Source organism: Mustela nivalis (genome assembly GCF_964662115.1).
Source record: "Mustela nivalis genome assembly, chromosome: 4".
NCBI classification, from domain to species: Eukaryota; Metazoa; Chordata; class Mammalia; order Carnivora; family Mustelidae; genus Mustela; species Mustela nivalis.
The window spans coordinates 117,481,623-117,502,123 of record NC_139023.1 but is presented as its reverse complement, the minus strand read 5'-3'; the positions used below and the strand labels follow the sequence as shown (position 1 = coordinate 117,502,123).

The following is a 20,501-nucleotide window of genomic DNA, read 5'->3' as shown; positions in this document are numbered from 1 at the left end:
CCTGGAAACCAAGTAGATGCACCAAACATGGTTTGATGTCTATGAAGAAATGAAACACTGTGAACATACGAGGTGTGGAGATCTTGGTGGAAGGTCAGCTTGCATGTGGACTGAAGCTGACCTTTGATTCATCCTCTCATGGGGGACAGGGGCAGGTTGCCAGGGAGAGAGTGGCAGCGAAGGGGTGGGATGATAAAATCAGGACAGGACATAAGCGAGAGTACATCAGTCTGGATGTGGATTTCTACATGGCTGGGCCTTCAGTCTGGCATGTTCAGGTGCTGGGTCAAGAAGACTGGCTGGCTGGCTAGCTCCCAGATGAATCCTGAGACCACAAAGTCTGGGGGGTACCCAGAGCAACTTTGCGGTTGGCTGCAAGACTGATGAATTGCAGCTTCGCACTAACGTAAATGGCAGGATAGAGTGTAGTGGCTTCATTTATCAGAAGGTGAACAAGAAGTTGGAGACCAGGGGCGCCTGGGTGGCTCAGTGGGTTAAGCCGCTCCCTTCAGCTCGGGTCATGATCTCAGGGTCCTGGGATCGAGTCCCACATCGGACTCTCTGCTCAGCAGGGAGCCTGCTTCCCTCTCTCTCTCTCTCTGCCTGCCTCTCCATCTACTTGTGATTTCTCTCTGTCAAATAAATAAATAAAATCTTAAAAAAAAAAAAAAAGAAGTTGGAGACCAATGTCATTCTCGTCTAAACAGCAAGTAACACTTGTTGGACCTGATGCCCTTTTTCCCGACTAATGTGAACAACTCCGTTCTGATGGGTTTAGGATACACTCAGATCCTAAAGCCAGGGGTGTTAGACTGACACTGTGAGCTCTGCTGGATGGCAAGAATGTCAACACTGGTGGCCACAAGCATAATAGAATACTGTACAATTGTTTAATTTTAAACTATTTTGCAGCATAGCTACCTTCAGAATTTAGGTACCTTTGTCTGGGATGCTGCATTGCTAAATATCATCTTGGACCTCCACACTAAAGATGATTCTGCTTGGGGCGCCTGGGTGGCTCAGTGGGTTAAGCCTCTGCCTTCGGCTCAGGTCATGATCTCAGGGTTCTGGGATAGAGCGGGGAGTCTGCTTCCCTTCCTCTCTCTCTCTGCCTGTTTCTCTGCCTACTTGTGATCTCTGTCTGTCAAATAAATAAATAAAACCTTTAAAAAAAAAAAAAGATCTCCTTTATTTATCTGAGATAGAGAGAGAGCACACACAAGTGGGGGGCAAGGGAGGGACCAGCAGAGGGAGAGGGAGAAGCAGACTCCTGGCTGAGCAAGGAGCCCGATGCAGGGCTAGATCCCAGGACCCATGTTCCTAGGATCATGACCTGAGCTGAAGGCAGATGCTTAACCCACTGAGCCACCCAGGCATCCCTTAAAGAGACTTTAGACAGATTTTCATGACCTGTTTCCACCCCATTCCACACCTCTTTGACACCACATAATCTGCAGTGCACAGTAGCTGTTTTTTTATGTGTCATTGAGAAGATGGATGTGATGAAACCAGTAATTCAACTTAATTTCCTTAATTCCCTTTCATGTTGTGTTTTTTGTTTTTTTTGGTTTGTGGTGGTTTTTTTGGTTTGGTTTTTTTTTGCACTTGCGCCAGATGAAAGAGCTTCTAAGAGTTCTAGCTGCAAGCAGGAACAGTCTCTGTGACTGTAATCACTTTGTGACATCATTCGAATCTAAATTGGATTTCTATTTATATTCTTACCATTTGGTTTATTTTTTAGTAGTTTAATGGGTACATTTTAGAGTCTGACATTTCGTGTGGAATTAGATCCTTCCTTTCCAATGCTATAATTAACATAAAGTAAAATTTGGATAAAATACTAAAGCCTAAAAAAAAAAAAAGTTGCGTTGGAAACAAAGGGTGACTTGACCATACTCAAAGGGGTTTCAGCTAGGGCTTAATGCATACAGTTCTGTATTTTTATTTAAGATTTTTAAAAAATAATTATTTATTTGACAGATAGAGATCACAAGTAGGCAGAGAGGCAGGCAGAGAGAGAGGAGGAAGCAGGCTCCCCACTGAACAGAGAGCCCAATGTGGGGCTCCATCCCAGGACCCTGAGATCATGACCTGAGCCGAAGGCAGAGGCTTTAACCCACTGAGCCACCCAGGAGCCATATTTTAAAGAATCTCTCCACCATTTTTTAAAAAAGATCTTATTTATGTATTTGAGAGTGACAGAGAGCAGGAGCAGAGGGAGAGGGAGACGAAGACTCCCGGCTGAACAGGGAGCCTGGGGGTAGGGTTCATCCCAGGACCCTGAGATCAGGACACGCAAGCTGAAGGCAGACACTTAACTGACTGAGCCACCCAAGTTTCCCTCTGGAGCCATTGTGAAAGACATCAAGGCTAGAAGATCCCGAGGAAAGGAAGAACAAGTTGGTAACTATTGTAGCCATCTAAACATTATTTCAGTTATGGAACAGGATTAATTCAGTTAATTCTCATAACCCACATAGTGACCATATGCCACTTACAGATGAGGAAATCAATGAATAGAGAGGTAGGTTAACTTGCCAACAGCCAGTAAGCTGAGTCAGGTTTCAAACCCAGGCAACTGGTTTTTTTTTTTTTTTTTTTTTAATTAAGATTTTAGTTATTTATTTAAGAGAGAGAGAGCATCAGCAGGGGATCGGCAAAGGGAGAGGGACAAGCAGACTCCCCGCTGAAAAGGGAGCCTGACACAGGGCTGGATCCTAGGACACCGAGATCATGACTTGAGCCCAAGGCAGATGGAGCCCAAGCCACCCAGGGGCTCCTGGGCAGTCAGGTTTTTGAGAAGCTTTGGGAATAAGGATGGAGTGCTACTGGAGGTGGGCTAGGGGATGAGGGATATTATGGAGCAAACTTTCTTACAATCCCTTTAAACATCTCTCTCTCTTTGCAGTGTCGACACTTTGCCCGCTAATCTCTGCTCTAAGGGAGCAGTCACACTGCTTTTCTTGAGAACTTCCTCCTTCTCCAGCCTGGCTGTGTGTGTATATTCCACTTAGCTCTGAAAGAGAATGTGATCCTACCAGTCTAGCACCCTCATAGGCTAAGTGAAATCTCCTCCAGATCTGATTGATTGTTGCTGGAGATACTCAAACCCTGCTTTCAATTCCAGGGAAGGTGATGAGAGAAGTCTGGGAACTCAATGGTATTAAGACCATTAAGACATTGGATTTGGGGGCGCCTGAGTGGCTCAGTCCTTGAGTATCTGCCTTCCGCGCAGGTCATGACCCCAGAGTCCTGGAATCAAGCCCCGCATTGGGCTCCCTGCTCAGCAGGAGGTCTGCTTTTCCCTCTCCCACGCTCCCTGCTTGTGTTCCCTCTCTTGTGGTGTCTCTCTCTGTCAAATAAGTAAATAAATTCTTTAAAAAAAAAAAAAAGAAGTTGGATTTGATTTCAAGTTTGTTTTGTTTGTGGTGCCTCAGGGATATTTAAGTGAAGATGAGTAAAGAAACCACAGCAATGGAAGTCAGAGGTTTGAAGATTTTCTTTGGAAAGCACTTACTAAAAAAAGAAAGAGAAAGAAAGAAAATGGTTATTAAGTGTTTGGTTTCAGACAGTTAACAAGAATGTTCAAATACTATCTGCCTGGTCATGACTCCTAGTATTTTGAGAAGGCAGCCCTTGTACACAGCTAGATTTTTTTTCTAAATACTTTGAAAAGGAAACTAAACCTGTGTATCAGTGGCCAAGTTCTCAAAGCCTATTTCTCTTAATGTAGTTTTTTCTGAAAATAGTTTATGATACAGGTTCTAAAATTCATAATTTCTTCAAGTTTAAAGAACCACATAGGGATATATGTCATAATATTTGTGCAAAAAATTTTGATAACAACATGTATGTAGAGGTTGTAATTTTTACTTTTATTTTTCCTAATAAAGAAAAACTGCATGTTGACTACAGAGAATATAAAATGCAGAAGATAAAAAAATTCATCTTACCATCATATATAAGCATTATGAACATTTACACATATTTCCTCCCATCTTACTTCCCTCTTTTTCTTTCTTTTATTTTATAATTATAATGATTCTGGTGTTCCATTTCAAACATAGCTATTTTTTACTCATGGTATATAAACTGCTCTTAAAATATATATATTTGTGGGGCACCTGGGTGGCTCAGTGGGTTAAAGCCTCTGCCTTCAGCTCAGGTCATGGTCCCAGGGTCCTGGGATTGAGCCCCACATCGGTTCTCTGCTCAACGGGAAGCCTGCTTCCTCTTCTCTCTCTCTCTGCCTGCCTCTCTGACTATTTGTGATCTCTGTCTGTCAAATGAATAAATAAAATCTTAAAATATATATATATGTGTGTGTGTGTGTGTGTGTGTGTGTGTGTGTGTGTGTGTTTGTGTGTGTGTGTGTATAAGCAAGCAGGGCTTAGCTTCTGCTACAAGAGATTAATGAAGACTTGGTGGACATGGAGATATATATTCAGGGTTTCAATAGCAGATGAAAGAGCAGAGTATTTGAAGTAAAAGAAATAGTGTGAGCCAAAGCACAGACTCTTAAGATGCCCAGGAATAATAAGAATTGCATTCTTGGTCAGGTGCCTGGTTGGTTAAATTGGAAGAACATGTGACTCTTGATCTCGAGGTCGAAGTTCAAATCCCATGCTGAATATAGAGATTATTAAAAATAAATAAACTTAGAAAAAAAAAAGAATTGCATTCTTGGTAATAAGGCTTTAAAAGTAACTGATTTGCTTGATCCCAGGACCCTGAGATCATGACCCAAGATGAAGGCAGAGGCTTAACCCACTGAGCCACCCAGGTGCCCCCTTTGCCATATTTTAAGTGTTGAGAGGATTTATTACACACACACACACACACACACACACACACATATTTGTTGGGGTGGCTTGCTGGCTCAGTGGGGAGAGCATGTGACTCTTAATCTCAGGGTTGGAGGTTTAAGCCCCATGTTGGGTGTAGAGATTAATTAAGAATAAAATCTTTAAAACTATATACATTTGTTTTTTAAATGGTAAAAATAATTCATTCTCACTGTTTAAAAAAAAAAAGTCATACAATACAAAAAATACATAGAATCAAAAACATAAGTCTCCCTGCCTTTTCCCAGACTTATTCTCCAAGGTACCTCCAGTGACGGTTTGATTAAATCCTCAAGTTTTTACAAAAGCAATTCTTGGGGATATTTTTTTCCCTCATACCTGTAGTCTAGATCAACATAAGCATGTTTTCCCTAAAGTGTTGTTAATGATTACTTGTCTGTTTTTTTGGATTACTTTTTCTACCCTGTTTTTAATAATTATATATGACGCAATGTTGCTAAAACACTGGAATGTTTGGTGTGAATGAGCTGGAGGAAGATTTTATACCAAGAGTGGCATAAAACGGAATATAGACATTCCTTGAATAGAGGCTAATTATGGTTTATATTCTCATCTTTCTTCACCTTTCTTAAAAATAAATTTTTTATTATGGGGTCATTTTACATCTACAGAGAGATACAAAGATAGCCCAGATGGTTCCTGTATACACTTGGCCCAGCTTTCCCCAATGTTAGTATCTTGTATAACCTTGGTGTTATGTTTGCCCAAGCTAAGAAATTAACACTGGAACAACACTATTAACTACAGACTCCATTTGGGTTTTGTTAGTTTTCCCATTAATATCTTTTTTCTTTTTTTTTTTTTTTAAGATTTTATTTATTTATTTGACAGAGACAGAGATCACAAGTAGGCAGAGAGTCAGGCAGAGAGGGTGGGGGGGAAAGCAGACTCCCTGCTGAGCAGAGAGCCCGATGCAGGGCTCAATCCCGGACCCTGAGATCATGACCCAAGCCGAAGGCACCGGCCCAATCCACTGAGCACCCCATCATTTTTCTTTAAAAAGAAAAAAAAAAAAAGATTTTATTTACTTATTTGACAGAGACACAGCCAGAAAGGGAGCACAAGAAGGGGGAGTGGGAGAGGGAGAAGCAGGCTTCCCATGAAGCAGGAAGCCCAATGCCGGGCTCGATCCCAGGATCCCGGGATCACGACCAAGGCGAAGGCAGACGCCTAACAACTGAGCCACCCAGGCACCCCTTAATATCCTTTTTCTGCTCCAGGATCCAATTCAGAATACCTCACTTCATTTAATCACTTCATCTTTTTAAGCCCATTGTTTCAGGCTCTCCGGGAAAGTTTGTGGGAAGGAAAAGGGTTTTGAGAAGAGCACACCCGGACACGTTTGAGATCATGTTAGCAAAGTGAGGCTGTTAATTATTGGGGGTTTTGAGATTCTTGGTGGATGTTATTTTACTTAGTCATCCTGCCTCCTTCAGGCAAAATTGTTTGAGGGGTAGCTGTACCAAATGTCATCCGTGAGTAGAGGTCCTCAAGGCATCATCTGAGAGATGTCAGACATGAGTCTCAAAAAAAGGCTCCTCCTCCAGCAACCTTCTCGTGAAAATTAGAGCTACAGGGATTTGCTCACCACTCTGGACCACAGGTGCCTCCGTATGTCTTTACTAAAAGTGCGGATCATCTTCTTATTAATTTATCAGGTCAATTTCTTTGGTGGGTTGTCATGTAAGCTGATATAAGGGAACAAGCTTGGGTGGGTATGTAAAGGAAATACTGGAGGACCAGCTTGGGAAAAACTCGGAACACATTCCGCTTATGCTGTTGAAGGAAATCAGAGTATACTCGTTGGAACTGGATCCTCCAGGTGTGTATATGAGATAGCTGGAAGGCAGGAAGTTTGGAGAGGAGGAAAGGTGCGTGTTTAATGGAGGAGATAAATTCTGTGAGAGGTGATAGGAAAAAACAAATCTAGCCTTCTTTATACCTTTCCCTCGGCTGAATCAGTGCTCTACTAACACAGTGCCCACAACCCCCACAACTGTTACGGGTGTTCAGCTATTTTATACCCATACAGTCATATCAGTGCTGAAGGGATAAAAATACTTCCAATTCAGGGGGTAAGGTCTCTGCTCCCCTGAGCCCTCACGTACCTTTTCACCTCCCTGGCTGCCCAGCTTCTGCCCTGAGAGCCCTGCGGGAAGTTGTTCAAGTCCCTGGCACTACAGGAGAATCCTGCCCAATCGGCCAGGGCTCCATGTCATTTCTGATGACTGTGCCAAAGTGAGCAAATATTTGTGCATGGTTCCTGCTGATAAAGACCATGACCCTGGGGCGCCTGAGTGGCTCAGTGGGTTAAAGCCTCTGCCTTCAGCTCAGGTCATCATCTCCGGGTTCTGGGATCAAGCCGCACGTCAGGCTTTCCCCTCGGTAGGGAGCCTGCTTCCTCCTCTCTCTCTGCCTGCCTCTCTGCCCGCTTGTGATCTCTGTCTGTCAAATAAATAAGTAAAATATTTTTTAAAAAGACCATGACCCAGATCCTTTGCCATATATTTTTTTAAGATTTTATTTATTTATTTGACGGACAGAGATCACAAATAGGCAGAGAGGCAGGAGGGGGTGAACAGGAAAAGCAGGCTTCCTGCTGAGCAGAGTGCCCAGCGTGGGGCTTGATTCCAGGACCCTGAGGTCATGACCCAAGCTGAAGGCAGAGGCTTAACCCACTGAGCCACCCAGGTGCCCCCTTTGCCATATTTTAAGTGTTGAGAGGTTTCCGACTATCAGGGATTTCCAGACTCAGGCCAGCTTTCTGCAATACAGGCAGAATTCCTCCACCAGTTCATCTTAACTTTAAAAAACAAAAACAAAAACAAAACCTGGTAAAACATACATAACAAAATTTGCCACTTAATCATTTTTAAAAAGATTTTATTTATTTATTTGACACAGAGAGCGAGAGCATGAGAGAGTATAAGCAGGGGAGCAGCAGAGGCAGAGGGAGAAGCAGACTCCCCACTGAGCAAGGAGCCTGCTTCAGGGCTCCATCCAAGGACCCTGAGGTCATGACCAAAGCCAAAGGCAGATGCATAACCAATTGAGCAGCCCAGGAGCCCCCATTTAGTCATTTTTCAATGTACAGTCCAGTGGCATTAAGTTATTTTTAAAGCCTTATTACCAAGAATGCAATCCTTTTTTTTTTAAAGTTTATTTATTTTTAATAATCTCTATATTCAGCATGGGATTTGAACTTCGACCTTGAGATCAAGAGTCACATGCTCTTCCAATTTAACCAACCAGGCACCTGACCAAGAATGCAATTCTTATTATTCCTGGGCATCTTAAGGGTCTGTGCTTTGGCTCACACTATTTCTTTTACTTCAAATATTCTGCTCTTTCATCTGCTATTGAAACCCTGAATATATATCTCCATGTCCACCAAGTCTTCATTAATCTCTTGTAGCAGAAGCTAAGCCCTGCTTGCTCTAAACCTTTTTTTTTCCCCCAGCCAGGAGCCCCCATAGCACTTGTCTTTTACAGTGGTTTTTTATTTTTTTTTATAGAAATTAAGTACATACCCTCCCCAATGTCCATAACCCAACCACCCTCTCCCTACCCCCCTAGCCCCAGCAACCCTCAATTTGTTTTGTGAGATTAAGAGTCTCTTATGGTTTGTCTCCCTCCCAATACCATCTTGTTTCATTTTTTCCTTCTCTACCCCCAAACCCCTCAAGTTGCCCCTCAAATTCTTCGTATCAGGGAGATCATATGATTATAATCTTTCTCTGATTGACTTATTTCACTCAGCATAATATCCTCTAGTTCCATCCATGTTGTTGCAAAAGGCAAGATTTCATTTATTTTGATGGCTGCATAGTATACACACGCACACACACACACACATATCATATCTTCTTTATCCATTCCTCTGTTTATGGACATCTAGGTTCTTCCCATAGTTTGGCTATTGTGGACATTGCTGCTATAAACATTCGGGTGCACGTGCCCCTTCAGATCACTACATTTGGTAATTCAGGTAAATACCCAGTAGTGCAATTGCTGGGTCATAAAGTAGCTCTATTTTCAACTTTTTGAGGAACCTTCATGCTGTTTTCCACAGTAGTTTTAACAGCCTGCATTCCCACCAATAGTGTAGGAGGGGTCTGCTTTCTCTGCATCCTCACCAGCATCTGTCATTTCCTGACTTTTAATTTTAGCCATTCTGACTGGTGTGAGGTGGTATCTCATTGTGGTTTTGATTTGTATTTCCCTGACACTGAGTGATGTGGAGCACGTTTTCATGCATCTTTTGGCCATCTGGATGTCTTCTTTGTAGAAACATCTGTTCATGTCCTCTGCCCATTTCTTGATTGGATTATTTGTTCTTTGGGTGTTGAGTTTGTTAAGTTCTTCATAGATTTTGGATACTAGCCATTTACCTGATATGTCATTTGCAAATATCTTTTCCCATTCTGTCAGTTGTCTTTTTGGCTTTGTTGACTGTTTCCTTCGCTGTGCAAAAGCTTTTGATCTTGATGAAATCCCAATAGTTCATTTTTGCCCTTGCATCCCTTGCCTTTGGCGATGTTTCTAGGAAGAAGTTGCTGCAGCTGAGGTGGAAGAGGTTGCTGCCTGTGTTCTTCTCAAGGATTTTGATGGATTCCTTTCTTTCTTTCTTTTTAATTTTTTATTTCTTTTCAGTGTAACAGTATTCATTGTTTTTTGCACCACACCCAGTGCTCCATGCAACCCGTGCCCCCTCTAATACCCACCACCTGGTTCCCCCAACCTCCCAACCCCACCCCTTCAAAACCCTCAGATTGTTTTTAGAGTCCATAGTCTCTCATGGTTCACCTCCCCTTCCAATTTCCCTCAACTCCCTTCTCCTCTCCATCTCCCCTTGTCCTCCATGCTATTTGTTATGCTCCACAAATAAGTGAAACCAGATGATAATTGACTCTCTCTGATTGACTTATTTCATTCAGCATAATCTCTTCCAGTCCTGTCCATGTTGCTACAAAAGTTGGGTATTCATCCTTTCTGATGGAGGCATAATACTCCATAGTGTATATGGACCACATCTTCTTTATCCATTCATCTGTTGAAGGGGATCTTGGTTCTTTCCACAGTTTGGCAACCATGGCCATTGCTGCTATAAACATTGGGGTACAGATGGCCCTTCTTTTCACTACATCTGTATCTTTGGGGTAAATACCCAGTAGTGCAATTGCAGGGTCATAGGGAAGCTCTATTTTTAATTTCTTGAGGAATCTCCACACTGTTCTCCAAAGTGGCTGCACCAACCTGCATGCCCACCAACAGTGTAAGAGGGTTCCCCTTTCTCCACATCCTCTCCAACACATGTTGTTTCCTGTCTTGCTAATTTTGGCCATTCTAACTGGTGTAAGGTGGTATCTTAATGTGGTTTTAGTTTGAATCTCTCTGATGGCTAGTGATGATGAACATCTTTTCATGTGTCTGATGGCCATTTGTATGTCTTCATTGGAGAAGTGTTTGTCCATATCTTCTGCCCATTTTTTTATATGATTGTCTGTGTTGTGTGTGTTGAGTTTGAGGAGTTCTTTATAGATCCTAGATATCAACCTCTTGTCTGTACTGTCATTTGCAAATATCTTCTCCCATTCCATGGGATGCCTCTTTGTTTTGTTGACTTTTTCCTTTGCTGTGCAGAAGCTTTTGATTTTGATGAAGTCCCAAAAGTTCATTTTTGCTTTTGTTTCCTTTGCGTTTGGAGACGTATCTTGAAAGTAGTTGCTGTGGCTGATATCGAAGAGGTAACTGCCTATGTTCTCCTCTAGGATTCTGATGGATTCCTGTCTCACGTTGAGGTCTTTTATCCATTTTGAGTTTATCTTTGTGTACGGTGTAAGAGAATGGTCGAGTTTCATTCTTCTACATATAGTTGTCCAGTTTTCTCAGCACAATTTATTGAAAAGACTGTCTTTTTTTCCACTGTATATTTTTTCCTGTTTTGTCAAAGATTATTTGACCATAGAGTTGAGGGTCCATATCTGGGCTCTGATGGATTCCTTTCTCACATTGAGGTCCTTCATCCATTTTGAGTCTATTTCTATGTGTGGTATAAGGAAATAGTCCAGTTTCATTTCTCTGCATGTGGCTGTCCAATTTTCTCAGCACCGTTAGTTGAAGAGACTGTCTTTTTTCCATTGAACTTTCTTTCCTGCTTTGTCGAAGATTAGTTGGCCATAGAGTTGAGTGTCTATTTCTGGGCTCTCTATTCTTTTTTTTTTTTTTTTTTTTTTTTAAATTTTTAACTTTTTTAATTTTTTATAAACATATAATATATTTTTATCCCCGGGGTACAGGTCTGTGAATCACCAGGTTTACACACTTCACAGCACTCACCATAGCACATACCCTCCCCAATGTCCATAACCCCACAGGTTCTCTATTCTGTTCCATTGATCTATGTGTCTGTTTTTGTGCCAGACCATACTGTTTTGATAATGACAGCTTTTTAATAGAGTTTGAAGTCTGGAATTGTGATGCTACCAAATTTGGCTTTCTTTTCCAACATTCCTCTGGCTATTTGAGGTCTTTTCTGGTTCCATATAAATTTTAAGATTATTTGTTCAATTTCTTTGAAAAAAATGGGTGGTATTTTGATAGGTATTGCATTAAATGTGTAGATTGCTTTAGGTAGCATAGACATTTTCACAATATTTGTTCTTCCAATCCATGAGTATGGAACATTCTTCCATTTCTTTGTGTCTTCCTCAATTTCTTTCATGAGTACTTTATAGTTTTCAGAGTACAGATTCTTTGCTTCTTTGGGTAGGTTTATTCCTAGGTATCTTATGGTTTGGGGTGCAATTGTAAATGGGATTGACTCCTTAATTTCTCTTTCTTCCGTCTTGCTGTTGGTGTATAGAAATGCAACTGACTTCTGTGCATTGATTTTATATCCTGACATTTAACTGAATTCCTGTACAAGTTCTAGCAGATTTGGAGCAGAGTCTTTTGGGTTTTCCACATAAAGTATCATATCATCTGCAAAGAGTGATAATTTGACTTCTTTGCTAATTTGAATGTCTTTAATTTCTTTTTGTTGTCTGATTGCTGAGGCCAGGACTTCCAGTACTATGTTAAATAGCAGTGGTGATAATGGACATCCCTGCCATGTTCCTTACCTTAGTGGAAAGGGTCTCAGTTTTTCTCCATTGAGAATGATATTCACTGTGGGTTTTTCATAGATGGCTTTGAAGATATGGAGGTATATACCCTCTATCCCTACACTTTGAAGAGTTTTGATCAAGAAAGTTTACTCTGAACTCTTAAAACACGCAAGTTGAAACTCTCAACTACTTCTGCCTTGCATAATTATTTTTGTGTGTGTATATTAATGCCATCTAGACATCTTTTTTTTTTTTAAGATTTTAGTTATTTATTTGACAGAGACCACAAGTAGGCAGAGAGGTAGGCAGAGGGGGAGGGGGAAGCAGGCTCCCCATTGAGCAGAGAGCCCAATGTGAGGCTCAATCCCAGGACCCTGAGATCATGACCTGAGGCTTAACCCACTGAGCCACCCAGGAGCCCCATAGACACCTGTTTCTTAAAGTGTTATGCAGGGATGGCTTCTATTAGAATCACCTGCTTTAAAACAGTGTTGATTCTTAGACCCCAATACCGGAAATTCATTTAATAAGTCTGGAAGGGGGCCCAGATCTTGCATTTTAAACAAGTTCCTCAAGAGATCTTATGCATACTCAAGTTTGAGAGCAAAGTTCTAGGCAATTTCTCCCAAAGGGTAGGGGCTGTGTCTGGCTTGTTTTAGCATATTTTATAGCACCTCATGCTCAGAAGGCAATAAATCCTGAATTGAACAGCTCAATGGACTATAAACCAAAAATGTGAATGTATTTTCTCTTCATCCCTATGATTTGGACGACCGGATTTTTGTGTGTTTGGTTTTGAATGGCCAGTGTCTAGTCCTAGTTCTGCTGAAAGCATCTCATTTTCTTTATTTCCCTGAAGAAACTACTTCTTCCAAGTATTACACTATACAGTTCAGATAGGGGTAAATCTAATCCCGGGTTCCAGAAGTGGGAACGTTATCCAGGCCAGCCTTCAAAGCGTAACAATTTCTCCTGACCACAATGATTTGTTCAGAGGTGTGCCTACAATCCCAGCTGAGATGGGAGGGTCAATCCTAGCATTATGCTAAACTCTTTCTCTTGAGATTGTAAAACTGAAATGATATTTGAAGTCAACACAGGGCTGCCTGAGCACAAAGCCACTGAAAAAAAGAAGTGGAGCCTAGAGATTAATGAGACAGTACATCCTGAGGACATCATTTGAGTGCCTGGATAAAGCCTTTCCTGAAGTTTATTCCTTAAATTTGCAGGTATTAAGCCAATTAATCCTCCTCCTAATTTAAAGTAAATTGAACTGGTTTTGTGTTGCCCACAGCGGGAGCCCTGTTATATCTTTTATATTGCCCTCCACCATCTGATATTGTGAGTGAACAACTTTGAGTCTTGGACTTTCCCTAACTCTCTCTCCGCCAATGTTAAATATGATAAATATAATTTCACAACAGTGCTCAGGCCTGTTCAGACTTCTTTCTTTCATTTGCATGGGTGTGATTTAAGCCCATCTATGAGAGCAGCCTTTATATACTTCTGAGCATGACTTGTGTGCTAAGCCAATTTAGACAAGGATATTCTCGATGTCATCTTTCCTGGAAAACTTCCCTGACTCTCACACTTCCTAACATTCCAGGTTAAGAGGTTCTCTCTTAGTTTTTAAACTTGCCCTTTTTCCAGCCCTCTTTACTCTGTTATCATTGTTTCTTTTGTTGTTGTTGTTGTTGTTGTTATCATTGTTTCTTACCTGCTTTCCCAAGTGGAGTTCCTTTTGTCTTCTGTTTGTTTGTTTATTTTGTAATCTCCGACACCCCGCCCAATGCTTTGCACAGAATAGGTACTTGACATACAATTATTGAATGAATGGATAATTAAGGAATGATGAGATTTGCATAAATTAGGAGAAACTCGTTTCTTTCCCCGTACTTTCTCTAAGACGGCTGCAGCAAATCAATAACTACATTTAAGATGTCTGCTCACCAATCTTTCTGCCTTATCTTCTATTCTATGAGGCATATAGAGATGGAACTTGGTAAAGTATTAAAAAGCGGGCAGTAAGTGTGAAGGGTTGAAGATAGGAAAAATGAAGAACAATTGAAGGAGACTGGAAATTATCTTGGGAGATGAAGATTTGGAATAGAAAACAAAACTGTCTTCAAATACTTGCAGTGGGAACAGGGCAAAAATGAGGCCAATAAATTTAGACTGAAGTTCTTCTGCAATAGAGAATTCTAGAGGGCCATGAGAGGTACAATGTAGCTGCTTCAGGACTTTCTGAGCTTCCCATTCCTGAAGCACCCCTGTAAAGCCCAAATACCAGTAGAACAGTAGATACTGGGGGTCAGAAAATCAAATATTGGCCTTTACTGGTTTCCTGCCACCCAGACAACATTAAGTTTTTAGAAACTTTTTTTTAAGAATTCTAAGAATCTGGGACGCCTGTGTGGCTCAGTAGGTTAAGCATCTGCCTTTGGCTCAGGTCATGATCTCAGCATCCTGGGCTCCAGCCCCATGTTTGGGTGGGGGGGGAGCTACTCAGCAGGGAGTCTGCTTCTCTTTCTCCTTCTCCCTCTGCCTCTCCTCCCCCTGGTGCTCTCTCTTTCTTTCTGGTGCTTGATTCCCCTCTCTCCCTCAAACAAATTAATAAAATCTTAAAAAAAAAAAAAAAAAAAGAAAGAAAAAAGAATTCTAAGAATCATTGAATCTTTTATGAATCTTTTTTTTTAATTCTACTAAACCATTGTTCCTTGTGTAATGAAACATTTGCAAATGAGGAATTGTATTGCCTTCTCTTGCTTCAGTGCTACACTGAGAGAGAAGAGAATCATGTAGCCCAAAAGCATCGCTTTGCATTTGATTAGAACAAGGGCTCGGAAGATTCTCCTACATGTGTTCTGCATTCTGCTCAGCCCCAATCTTAGGGCTTTATCAGTGTAAACTTTGCTCAAATACGAGTGTGTTTGTGTATGTCTTTGGCTAATTTTACTTATCATGCATAGGTGGTGACTAATTAATTAAGGATGCAGGCCCTCCAATAAAAACCAAAGGTTGGGTTTGGAAAAGGGTAGTCTAAGGACAACTTGCATCAGAATCTCTCAGGATGTTTTAAGAATGCATATTCCTGGGTCGCACCCACACTTACTAAATGAGACCCTTTGGGGAGTTGGGCCAGGAATCTGCATTGTAACAAGTATAGGGGAGGAAAATGAATTCCCACCCTACCCTCCTAGATTCTTAGCTGAGACCACTGTATAAGAGATGGATTAACAAGAGAAGACAAACAGAAGGTTGTTAACCTGCATATCTCACGTACACTTGGGCGATTCCAGAGAAAAATGAGTAAGTCATAAAGGTAGCTTTAGCATTTAGGCTTACCTACCATTTTAATAGGGAAAGAGGAAGGGCGATGGAGACTTTAGAGGAAAGAGAAAATTATATTTATTTAGCAACGATGAGCAGGCCTTTAGAGGATGGATGGTACAGGGGTGCCTGGGTGGCTCAGTCATTAAGCATCTGCCTTCGGCTCCGGTCATGATCCCAGGGTCCTGGGATTGAGCCCTGCATCCAGCCAGGTGGGAAGCCTGCTTCTCTCTCTCCCACTCCCTCAGCCTCCCTCCCCCTCACCACTTGTGTTCCCTCTTTCACTGTGTCTCTCTCTGTCAAATAAATCAATAAAATCTAAAAAAGAAGAAGAAGGAGGAGGAGGAGAAGGAGAAGAAGGGGGAAAGTATGGTTATTTGTGGCAAAGTATGTCTGGATATGGGGTCAACTTTTAGTCTCCCTCTCCTGTGAGCACAGTCCATCCTCCCTGGGTGATGAAACTCCCAAAAAGAGATTTATAGCAATTGAGTCCCATTTGGAGCCTGCCTTTAGGCAGATAAGAGTTGAGGAAAAGTCTTTATCTATATTTCTCTGCATTTGCTGTCTTCAAGTGCCTCCAGCCCAAAAGAATCATGATGCCGAAGTGGCATATTTTGGGGTGACATGTCCCAAACTCCTACAGGTGTATTTTGGGGTGGCGTATTGTTACCTTTCACAAACAACCCCAGATAGTATTGTGAGTGAAGTTTGAGGCTCATGACTTTGGAGGTAACAGGATAGCAATGAGGGAACTTCCATCCCCTGAAAACAAAAGTTATCTTTTTGGGGAAAATGGCAGACTGTTCCCAAATGTCAAATGACAGGGGCACCTGGGTGGCTCAGTGGGTTAAAGCTCAGGTCATGATCTCAGGGTCCTGGGATTGAGCCCCCTGTCAGGCTCTCTGCTCACCAGGGAGCCTGCTTCCTCCCCTCTCTCTGCCTGCTTCTCTGCCTACTTGTGATCTCTGTCTGTCAAATAAATAAATAAAATCTTTTTTAAAAATGTCAAATGACAGACTATTAGGGAAGAGAGCAACTGAATTTTTTTCAGTGCTAAGTCTATAAAAATATATGACCTTATATTACCTTATTAGAATTACAGATATCAAATTATATTTTAACTATTCATGTGGTGAAAAGATATTTTAAAGATTTTACTTATTTATTTGAGAGAGAGGGAGTGAGCAAGAGAGAAAAGGAGCAGGGGGAGGGGCAGATGGAGAGGGAGAAGCAGATAGCCCCTCTGAGCAGGGAGCCCAAGGCTAAGGCTCAAGGTTCAAAGTTCTAGCTCAGGACCCATGAGATTGTGACCTGAGCCGAAGGCAGACACCTAACTGGCTGAGTCATCCAGGCACCCCAGTGAAAAGATATTTAAATTATATAATTGTATAGTTCTGCACATATTAAGTGATGACTTTATTTTATTTTATTTAAAGATTTTATTTATTTATTTGAGAGAGAGACAGTGAGAGAGAGCATGAGAGAGGAGAAGGTCAGAGTGAAAAGCAGACTCCCCGTGGAGCAGAGAGCCCAATGCAGAACTCGATTCCAGGACTCTGGGATCATGACCTGAGCTGAAGGCAGCCGCCCAACCTACTGAGCCACCCAGGCGCCCTTATTTTATTTTTTTAAAGATTTTATTTATTTATTTGACACAGAGAAAGAGACAGCGAGAGCAGGAACAAAAGCAAGGGGGCTGGGAGAGGGAGAAGCAGGCTTCCCACCAGGCAGGAAGCCCGATGCGGGGCTCAATCCCAGAACCCTAGGATCATGACCTGAGCCAAAGACAGGTGCTTAATGACTGAGCCACCCAGGTGCCCCCATGCCTTTATTTTAAAAGGAAATTGAAGACCACACACCACACAAAAGGTTATTATATGAAGGTATGGAAGTATTATCTAACCTTATTTATAAAAATAATTGATTTATAAATAAGGTTACATAATATAAATTTATATCTTTATAAATATAAATTATTTATTTATTTATTAAGATTTTATTTATTTATTTGACAAAGTGAGAGATCACAAGTAGGCAGAGGCAGGTAGAGGAGGGAGATGCAGGCTCCCCGCTGAGCAGAGAGCCCAATGCGGGGCTCGATCCCAGGACCCTGGGATCATGACCTGAGCCAAAGGCAGAGGCTTTAACCCACTGAGCCACCCAGGCACCCCATAAATTTGTATTTATAAATATAAGATATAGATAGATAGATAGATACGTATCTGTCTATCTATCTATATATTCATCACTTTGTTGAGACCAGAGGCTGAACTCAGGATCTGACCAGATGGCCAGGCTGTCCCTCAGAATTATCAAGGAAACTCAGCATCTGGTGGCAGAACCAGTTCCTGGCATTAAAGTAGAACCAGAAGAAAGCAACACCCGTCATTTTCATAGCGGCCCTCGGGATTCCACTTTTGAGGAAGGGACTTTTAAACTTGAGCCATTCCTTCCAGAAGAATACCCAAAGAAGCTCCTAATGTACATTTCGTGACCGAAATTTATCACCCTAATGTAGACAAGTTGGGAAGAATAGGTTTAGATATTTCGAAAGGTAAGTGGTCCCCAGCACTGCAGATCTGCACTGATCTGGTGTCCATTCAGACTTTGTTAAAAATGCTCCCAATCCAGATGATTCGTTAGCAAATGATGGAGCACAGCAGGGAAGACCGAGGAAGCTCAAGCCGTAGAAACAGCCAGAGCATAGACCAGGCTATATGCTATGAATAATATTCAGAATCCATCTGATATCAAGTGTGCCTCACTTCTCCTGTTCTGCCAAGACTTCTTCCTTTTTTATGGACACAGTTTTAGAAACATTACAGAATAAAAGACCAGACATCTTCAGTCCTTTGGTGATTAAATGCACATTAGCAAATACGTGTCTTATCCTGATTCACTGTCACAAAGCAAGAGCTGAGGCTAGAAGTATCACCAGGATTGTTGTGAAACGTTTAAAAGCATTGGCCCCGCTCTGCCTGTATTCCTTTCCGCCATCCCGGTTTAAGTATAAAGCACTGTGAGGGGCGCCTGGGTGGCTCAGTGGGTTAAGGCCTCTACCTTTGGCTCAGGTCATGATCCTGGGGTCCTGGTCAAGTTCAGCAGGGAGTCTGCTTCCTCCTCTCTCTGCCTGCCTCTCTGCCTGCTTGTGGTCTCTGTCTGTCAAATAAATAAATAAAATCTTTAAAAAAAAAAAGATAGAAAGAAAAAGCAAAAAAAGCACTGTAAGTCAAGGGAGTTGTCAGGGTTAGCTACAGGGGTGTGGGTGTTTTTCTTTATTATTTTTTTTGAGTGGGAGAGATAGTTTTATTCTAATTTTATGGGCTCCATCTCCCCACCTTTTAAAGGTTTTTGTTTTGTTTTGTTTAATTTATTTGACACAGAGAGAGAGTGAAGTGTAGAATCCTTCCTTCAAGAAAAAGATTGTGGTGATGTCATATGGCTTGTCTGGAAACTTCAGTAAGTCTTTTTTTTTTTTAAGATTTTATTTATTGGGGCACCGGGGCGGCTCAGTAGGTTGAAACCTCTGCCTCCGGCTCCGGTCATGATCCCAAAGTCCTGGGATGGAGCCACGAGTGAGGCTCTCTGCTCAGCGGGGAGCCTGCTTCCTCCTCTCTCTCTGCCTCTCAGCCTACTTGTGATCTCTATCTGTCAAATAAATAAATAAAATGTTTTTAAAAAAAGATTTTAGGGACGCCTGGGTGGCTCAGTTGGTTAAGCAGCTGCCTTCGGCTCAGGTCATGATCCCAGCGTCCTGGGATCGAGTCCCACATCAGGCTCCTTGCTCCGCAGGGAGCCTGCTTCTCCCTCTCCCTCTGACTCTGCCTTCCACTCTGTCTACCTGTGCTCGCTCTCGCTCTCTCTCTCACATATAAATAAATAAAATTTTTAAAAAAAAAAATTTTTTTTATTTATTTATTTGACAGAGAGACACAGCAAGAGAGGGAACACAAGCAGTGGAAGTGGGGAAGGAGAAGCAGGCTTCCCAACAAGCAGGGAATCTGATGCAGGGCTCCATCCCCAAACCCTGGGATAATGACCAGAGCCAAAGGCAGAGGCTCAACAGCTAAGACACCGAGGCACCCCAACCTCTGTTTAAGTCTTATGTTTTAGTAAAATATTTTTTGTTGGAGCACCTGGGTGGCTCAGCAGGTTAAGCCTCTGCCTAAGGCTCAGATCATGATCTGAGGGTCCTGGGATCCAGTGCCACATCAGGCTCTCTGCTCAGCAGGGAACCTGCTTCCCCCCACCCCTGCATGCCTCTGTGTCTTCTTATGATCTCTGTCTGTCAGATAAATGGATAGAATCTTTAAAAACAGGGCGTCTGGGTGGCATAGTAGGTTAATCTTCTGCCTTCAGCTCAGGTCATGATCTCAGGGTCCTGGGATGGAGCCCCACATCCAGCTCTCTGCTCAGCAGGGAGCCTGCTTCCCCTCCTCTCTCTCTCTCTGCCTGCCTCTCTGCCTACTTGTGGTCTCTCTCTGTCAAATAAATAAATAAAATCTTTTTAAAAATCTTAAAAAAATACATATGTGTTTTTTGTTATTCTAAAAAAAAAATCATCACATTGTGTACCTTAAATTTGCTTGGGTTATGTATCAATAATATCTCAATAAAGCCAGAAAGTAATCAGAGAGGAAAATTGGTCTTGACATATTTAGAGTCGTCAAACAATATTACTAATTAATATTTTCAAACATTTGTGTGATAATCATGACGAATGAGAAATATGGGGAAGTAAATGACTTGCTTTAAAAGCTCACAGTGAAAGAAGTCCTAATGTCTACACCGGAAACCAGGCCACAGGTACAGTGGGAAAGATTTGCTACTTCTCATTTTATGGCGACACATTGCATCTCCAAATGGGCGCTGTTCCAGGTCAAAGAAAATAAATTATGCTGTACAAAAAAACAGTTCCTGAAGTTTACATTTTGTTTGCATTAGAATATAACTATTCACCTGGAAATATCTCCAGATAAGTGGCCTTTGGAAGAGATTGCTACCCATAAACTGAGATATCAGATATACTTTCTCTAGTAATGATTAAAAAATTATAATGGACATCCAAAGCCTGGAACCTTAAATAAAAAGGCTTTTTTAAAGAACTCTGACATTCTTGAGACCCAGCCTTTTAAAGACACTCAGAAGAGCTAGTACATCTGAATCTCAGGATTATGTTTCAAAAAACTCATGTGTT

General features: G+C 41.7%; 1 pseudogene across 1 annotated transcript; it reads left to right on the top strand.

The window, feature by feature from the left end:
- The first annotated feature begins 17,591 nt into the window (after nt 1–17,591).
- On the top strand, nt 17,592–18,011 carry LOC309862589 (ubiquitin-conjugating enzyme E2 N pseudogene; annotated as a pseudogene). Its single transcript has one exon. The product of its transcript is annotated as a ubiquitin-conjugating enzyme E2 N pseudogene (transcript).
- Nucleotides 18,012–20,501: the final 2,490 nt, after the last annotated feature.